The sequence below is a fragment of the Penaeus vannamei genome, chromosome 34, assembly GCF_042767895.1.
Source record: "Penaeus vannamei isolate JL-2024 chromosome 34, ASM4276789v1, whole genome shotgun sequence".
In the NCBI taxonomy this organism is placed as follows: domain Eukaryota; kingdom Metazoa; phylum Arthropoda; class Malacostraca; order Decapoda; family Penaeidae; genus Penaeus; species Penaeus vannamei.
In genome coordinates, this window is record NC_091582.1 from 7,001,368 (window position 1) to 7,009,815 (window position 8,448).

At 34.9% G+C, this 8,448-nt stretch overlaps 1 protein-coding gene across 1 annotated transcript in view; it reads right to left on the reverse strand.

Moving 5' to 3' along the window:
- The window catches only part of LOC113811791 (SRRM2 protein homolog rsr-2), a gene marked incomplete at its 3' end in the record, with an annotated part of 9,206 nt that extends 2,151 nt beyond the window's left edge, over positions 1–7,055 (reverse strand). The window contains 1 exon segment of the mRNA XM_027366992.2: positions 6,899–7,055.
- Positions 7,056–8,448: the final 1,393 nt, after the last annotated feature.

Sequence of the window (8,448 nt, forward strand, 5' to 3'; positions counted from 1 at the left end):
TTGGTTCTCAGAAAAAAAGCACCCAGTGCTCAATACAACCAAAGATTTTGCATATGATATAATCAGAAAAAAAACTGCACTGAGTTATGGCAAAGCAGACATAGGGTCAAGACCTTAATCACGTGAGCCAAAGTGGCCAATGTCACAAATGTACTGTCCAATTTCCTACATCCAAAAAAATACCAGAAATTTATAAATAATCTTTGTTTCACTGTTAAAATTATACGTCCATCACAAAAAAAGGATCCATACCTTATATGGTCTAATAATTCCAACAGCCTGCAACTAGTTTTGGTATTGGTATCTGAATACTAATTTCCTTTAAAGGGAGAAAAGACTTTGAATTATTGTATAATAATGTTAAAATACCACTGATTGCCAGAATCACATACAGAACAAGATATCCTTTTTTGGCATTATCAGGAATAGAGAAAAAACATTTGCTTCCATTGGTGTAACTGCTCTAAGCAGATTAATGTATATTTCAGAAGTATTTTCAATTTTCTGTGTTCTTTGACACCAAGTTCGCTATGTCCTCACAAATACAACATGAAAGATCTTATATTTGTTATGATAATCAAGCTTCTTTTCTTTACACTTTCACTGCAAGTAAGTCATGCATGGGTGTTGTGAGAACATGTTGATATGGTCTCCTACTTCCTTTCCTTTGTGCTTTTTTGAGACTTTTTTTCTTTTCCCTCAGAATTTTTAAAATGTATTTTTGTGCAGCTACTACAAAAAAATCAAAAGTAAACAGTATACTTTGGGAACATGAATGAAAAATGAGGACACATGATTTTCATCACTCGGTAACGAATCTATGAAGAACTGAACTTGTGTAAAGGCATTAATGTGTTGTTTGACATCTACTGACAATAGTAATCATGGTATTTGGATAACAAGAAGAGCACAAGTGAAAAAAGAATGGAAGTGGAAAATCTCATATTATTTCACAATTTATACACCATTATTGCCACAATCTGGTTGATTAGCAATGATCAGGCAACTGCCATAGCTTCAGGACTGTTTTTCCATGCTAATGGAATAATCCCAAAGATACAAGGAAAAGTTGAGCCTGGAGTATCCAGTTAGATAAACTGCAAAAGATTGCCTGGTTACAGTAAGTGTTCCAGGGGTCTACCCTGCAAGATACACCACTAATATAGCTCTTATCTTTTTCTTGGAATAATCATTATCCCTGTATCAACTGTAATACACTTTTGTAAATCTTGACAAAAATTAATTTCATCTTCCTTTTATCATTTCTTTGAATTATTTTCTAAACCACTATCTCCTATGATTCGTACCCTCCCTAGCTATAAGCAGGGCATACCAGATTAAGGGCAGTTAATATCCTGAGTACAGAGTGCCACCAAAGCTGTTTCTATGATGGCCCTTCAAATAATGCAGGCTCTTCTATTCTAATGGTTCTTCTTCAGAACTACCAATGAAGCCTTCTTGGCTGTTTGGCCCTGCAACTGTATATTGACATAAAGCACAAATAATACAAATTTTCTGCTCTTAGAACACATTGTTAGGGATAATTTTATGATTAGGTCAGAGTGCTCTCCTTTTAATGGTATGATCAATGTGTTAATCAATACAGCCTTCTTTTATAAGCTGTAAGCAGTCAGACTTACTTCCTCCTGGACTAAGTTTACACTGGGTTTGGTTAAATGCAAGGTCAGCCATAAATAAAAGCCAACCATAACTTATTGGTAGAAGGAAGGTTGATTTGATAATAGACTAGCAATGGTAGGGCAACCTGTTTCAAAAGCTGGTAATATGCCTAACCATCTCATGATATAATACGCATTTAATGTTTACTATAGAAAACAACATTCTTAATAATTATCATTGGGAAACACAAGAGGTGAAACACTCAGACTGGGAAATGGAATTCTATGCTAGGTTTTCAATTATTATTTTGAAAATTGTAACCTTCCACTTTTTTTTTTTTCTTTTCTTTTTTACCAAAATTAATAATTTCAAGGTTCTAACACAAGTTACTTAGTCTTTTGACTGACTTTCCAATCAGAATCAAGTACTGGAAAGGGAAAAAAACACATAATGCAATGTCAATTAACCAAGACTTTTATTATGGTTTCCTGATTTTTTTTCAAAATTCAAATGTGGCTGGCCTTGTTTTCTTCCCTTTAGTCACATAATGCATGTTTTAAGCATTATGAGTGCGGGATAGTTTTCACTGACTTGCCATAATTTCTCAAAGCCCAGAAATCTTTCATATCGTAGAAAAACAAACTACGATACAAAGACTATACTCTCAGTATTATTACACTCTGAGAAGGATATGGCATACAAGGAATATAATATGATGAACTCTAAAACACTTTATCTTTTACAACATAGCTACTGCAAAATCAGAATTGAAAAAGTTATCTAGTTCATAGAACACATTCTAACAATCATAAGCAAATATAGATGAATATTGCATATTTATCAAATGTTTTCTTAATTTCATTGTTTGTTGATTCATCTGTAAAATATGTTTATCTTAATGCACTACAATCTTATGACAGTAGCACATTAATGTGAGCATACCGATGCTTATGCTATAGATGAAAGGTCTATACAGTTTTTAAAATATAGTAATATACACATGATTTAGCAGGAGTTTTAGGCTAATAACATTCAATTGAACTGACTTGGCCAACATGAAACATTATCAGGTACATGAGTTTCATGCCTAGAAAATACAAATTAGTTTGATAATGACCATTGTGTGTATATTTTATAGGCCTGGCAATTCATAATCAAATATAGGACCCTTAAAATATTTAGAGAATGTTTCATGGTCATTGCTAAAGCACAGAAGCTACAGCAATCATAAGTATGCATCTATCCATAAACAAACAAACAAAAAAAAAACTATCATACTACTATCACTCCACTTCATATCCATCCTAAAGTGTTAATTTCCCACACATTTCCAATCTCCTTTGAGCACAAAGACATATTTGAAGGCCAGTATTAACCTGCCTATTTGAAATCTGAAATGAAAAATTTATATCACACCTTTTTCATGAATATCTAATTGTAATTGTAAACTGCCAACAACTAATCTAATTTAGTCACATAACAAATATGTTCACTAATAGATTTTGAATGCATAATTTAAATACTGCATCATTCTTGAACTGATTTCAACCTATTCAAGGAATAAAAATTATAGCGTTTTCTTTACAGCTAAAATGGAATTTCCAAATAAAAACTAGATCAGCAATCTTGAGGCTTTTCTGTTGTATCAGTTTTGCATATCAGCAACTCTCAACAAACTGTAACTGACTTTGGTTAGTGTCTAAATATAACAGTTTGTTCAAAAGGTGGTTTGCATGAGTATTGTATCTTTTCAAGCTATGCTAAGTGTAAGTGTAACACAAAGTTAAGAATGAATGGAATCAGATGACCATGGTATACATTGTATTCTGACTGATGTCCACCTCAACCTCCAGTATCTGACTTGGATGACTGTAAAAGACTCTTACTATGATACTGATTATCAATTGCATTCACATTATCTTAACCCTTCATTGATGGGTACAGCTATAGTCGTCATGACATAATAGCCTATGACGTGTATATGCCTCATGACTCTCAGTTGCAGTCAGCTGTACACAGCTTAAGCCTTGCCACAAAGTCTAGACAGTTGCATAATATTACATCACATATAAATCAGGCCCATCTTCATAGGGTTAACCTACTAGATCCAATTACAAGAATGTAAACTTGTGACAAGTTCTGCATAAAGCTGGGGTGATGAAAATGACGTCATAAGTGCAAAAAGCTCTTAAAGGAAGATTAGACTCAGTGGGCATTTAAAAAGAAGCTCTTGCATTTTTTTCGACAGTAAATAAGGGTGGAATGTACCATCCATGAGCCAAGGCCGAAAGAGCAATGACAAGGGAGAATATTACTTCCATGTTTAGTATCCTGTTCCTATTCTGATGGGCAGGGTAGGGTGTGTTACATAAATCTGAATATTATGAAAATATTCAAAATGACACAAATAACAAACTGTTATTTATTGTTACTTTTAATACTCTTAATTGTAAACTACCTAGGGAGATGGTATGGAGTCTGTGCAAGAAAAATAGTCTATTACCATTGTGATACAGCATATCAAATGACAAATATGCCAAAAAATCCACAGGCAGAAGGAGATAATAGTATTGCAAAGGGGAGGCAAAGAGTCTTGATACCCCAAACAAGTATTTGAGTTGGCTGAGCCTACAAGCCACTACAAACTATGCACCCCACAGAGCCACCACTCAAGTAATCCTAATACCCAGATATTGGGCCACATTGAGGAGCAAAATTTAATGGGTTAATAAACTAAATTAGGGATAAAATTTAACATTTGTGACAAATATATAATCACAAGGTAAATATTGTATGGGAACAACAGCTCATCAAATTCTAATATCTTTGCCACCAATTACATTATCTTATGCAAATAGCAAATAAAGACAATATATATAATATGAATAATAACAAGGGCAGAGTTAAACAATTACCATGGTCTTCATGATTCATCCAATGAAAAAAGACAACAGCCATCTTCAATATTTTGGAAAAATAGACTGTCCTAGTTCTTCCTTTCTAATTGGCATTGGCATCAGACCAAGACTGCATGTGAATTTTATTGCTTTATTTTATCTGTTTGGAACACATGAACACAGCCAGGAGGTGAAAGTTCAGGATTGTGTTGGCCTCAAGATACTCTTCAGGTAAATACAGCTTCCTATGCTCTTTTCACGCTTATTTGTCTAAAAGGACATTAGATAATACAAAATAGTCTGACCATATCAGAATGGGACCTGAAAATCACATAAGCATCATCATCCATATTACATTAATTTAAACAAATATCATTCAGTCAAAGAGACTAAAATATTGTAAGAAGGATCAGTCAGGTTATGTTTATATATATATTTTTTTTTACTTTATTAATTAGTTAAAGTAATCTGTTAATAAAGAATTCCCATTGTACAAGATCAAGACAGAATTAATCAAATAAAGGTTCTTACCATCTTTGCCTTGAAACTGCAATTATTAACAAAAAATGGTGTAGTGTTAAAGGGACACATTTCACTACTCCAACTTCTATATCTATAAAGATTTACCATTGTGCTGGATGAAAATTGAAGATGCTGCTGCAAATGTTTTATCTCTATGTTAAGTTACTTTCTTTCTCACAGAAGATATGTTACATATGTAAATGTTTTGGATTTCATCAACCTATCAATTCTATGTACTGTCTACTGCAAAATGCAGATAGTCATATATGAAAGAGATACCATAGTAAAGGTTTGATATTTAATGGCTCCATTTTTTTCAAAGTTCCATACCTAGGTTAAAGGTAATTTCCTAGATATACTGATGGAATCCTCAAAATCTCTTGTGTGCTTTTACAGTGGTTTTGGGCTGCATATTGCGTCACTGTTAGAGGGTTCCTTCCCCTAAAACCCTTAATGACAGGCAGCCGTGTCTCAAAATGCAAAATCACCACATCTGCCCAGTAAGACAGAACTTGAACAGGTATGAGCAACATGAATATCTTCAAGACTCAGGTGAGACAGTCTCCACAAGGAAAAACATATCTCGCCACATACTTTGTCCCAAGTTACTGGGCAAGTTATAAACGTTTCTAGCTGTCCATGCTGAGTCTACTTTTTAATTCTGTCGACTACTGCTACTATAGTTCAATGTTACCAAGAGCAATGCATAGCTCGCAGTTCATCTGTACCCTCCACACTAAATGTATGTCAAAAATATTTTTTATAATACAACTGTTGTGGCAGCTGGAGCAAAGTGCTAATAAAAGGGGGGGTGAATAGAAGGTAGGAAAGGTAAGGTTTGGATTTTTAAGTTTGCCAGGTTCTCACAGTCCAGACTGTAGAGTTTAGAAATTTTACATGGGGAATGAATTCCCCGCATAAAATTTCCGATAAAAAAAATTATTTGGTCAAATTCTGTATGCGCAAATGTAGTTCACGCTTAGTTCTTTTTATAAATCATCTTCCACACATAAAATTCTTTTGACCTTTCCACACACTTGTTTCATCTGTGGACAAATGTAGACAAAATTATATTTTCCATGCATGAAAAAATGCATAATATTCACCGCGCAAGAAAAATACTACAGTCTGGATCACAGTGACATCGATCTTGAGTCACAGCTATAATCATTTTTGCTTGCACCCAATTTTCTTTCACGCAGATATTTGAATTCCAGGGTAACTAACACAACAAAACTAAGTCCATTCATATTTAAACACAAACATGAATAACATCTCTTAATTATTGTCACTTCAGAACATTGTTATTAAAAGTGAAAAATTATAACTGTTACATGTACCATAAATGTCCTTTGTTTGCAGGGCAAAACCCATACACTGTCGTAACTCACTACGACGTGTCCACGAAAAGCAACATATTATCCAGTCCGATAAGTTTGCATGATACCCTGGTTTTGGGACCTCATCTCTAGAGGATGTATAACTCTCGGTAACAAATACCAAACCATACTTGACTTGTAAAGTTCCTTGATACCATCTTTTTTTTTTTTTTTTTTAACAAATCATAAATCTTACAATATACACTTTTCACAAACACATTCTTTAATATGGGGGCTTCCTCTAATTATTACCATTATTTACAAAGAATTGTCTCACAAAAATGTGTATAATACAAATTTCCCGTGATAATTCGTTGCATAATTCCTCATCCCAGAACAAGGCCAGAAAATTTCAGAAATCAAAAGGTGCCCCAAGTCACAGCCACAAGACATCCCACACAAACCGCAAACTTATCAAAATCCCCGCAAAGTCACGATTATCAAGAACGCTGTACAAGGGAAAAAAATTATTGATCCAACCTCTGAAACTGCTTAAGACTGCATAACTGGAGGGAAAAAGCGCAGCGGAGCAGACGTTTCAACGCCTCGCCAACACAAACGTTGCGTCGCTGTTATTGTTTTTGTTTCTTCGTTCAGATAGCGCTCGCTCGTTCACATCCGCGAGGAGGGTATTCTTCCGATTACAAATGCCGTATAAAGACGTGTATATAAAAGATTATCTGTTACATATATATGTACTTGTACATATACATACATGTAGTTACACACACATATGTATATGTGTGTGTGTGTGTGTGTGCGTGTGCGTGTGCGTGTGCGTGTGCGTGTGCGTGTGCGTATGCGTGTGCGTGTGCGTGCGTGTGCGTGTGCGCGCGCGTGTGTGTGTGTGTATTCTCAACTAGTTTCAATACGAGAGAAGAGCTAAGCTTGGACAGTCCCGCCTGTTATATATAAACGGATGCATTTTTTGGCACGCGCAGCCTTATTTGAAATATTATTATATGTTTTAAAGTTCTGTTGGGGAAACAACTTTTTGACATCTTTATTTCCGTCAGGGAGGTTACGTTTTTGGTAGCGTTGGTTAGTTTGTTTGTTCGTTAGTTAGTTGGTTGGCAGGATAACTCAAAGAGTAAGGAACAGGTTTTTTATGATTTTTTAACCAGTGGTCTTAGCCCAACTTTGATGCAATTTTAATTTTGGTTGCGATCTGGATCTAGGTATTTTTGTTTGTTCGTTGGCTAGCAGTGTAACTAGATTTATGATTATTTTTTTTACCACAGCTGTGTCTGAGCCCAACTTTGATGCCATTAAATTTTGGTGGTGATCCGAATTATGATCCGCATCCAGGAATTTTAAAAGGATTCATTGGCTTTGCGGAATAGGAAACACGGACGTCACCAGCGTACCCGAGAAGAGGTGATTTTAAAGTAATTCTTCAAGTGTGAATGTTTTTATTGCACTAATGACCCTATTTTCTTGGCAGAAGTAAATGCTCTCTGAGTGCTTCTACTTTTCGCCTTTTTTTACTTCCAACTTTTTACTTGTATTCATGATTAAAAAGTCATTTTTGTCTAACTTCACTCTTACTGTAACATTATTGAACAGCATAATCATGTCATCCCCTTTCCTTCTTTCTTCCAAAATAGTTAATCTTATTTTCTGCAGCTTTTCCTCGTCTCTTAGAGTAGATGCCCATCTCGCGGCTGTTCTCTGAACTCTTTCCAGTTTGTCTATATCCTTTTTTTACTGTGGACTCTATATCCCCTGCACTGTACTCTAGGCTAGGTCTTGTGATGTCTATAATTGTCTTTACCATATATTCGTTCACATACACGGATGCCCTCTTCATGCAGGCAATCAGCCCTAGCATTTTATGGAACTTTTTATTTATATGATCATTTGGGCTTAGGTTCTTGTTTAAGGTCTTTTTTCTGTGTTTTATACTGCGTTCCATAATTTGTATTGGTATAATGGACGATTTCTACTTTCTCAGAACCTGACTACACGGCATTTATCGAAGTTGAATTCCATTTTCCAAGTACAACACCACATGAAAAAAAGTTTTCGAT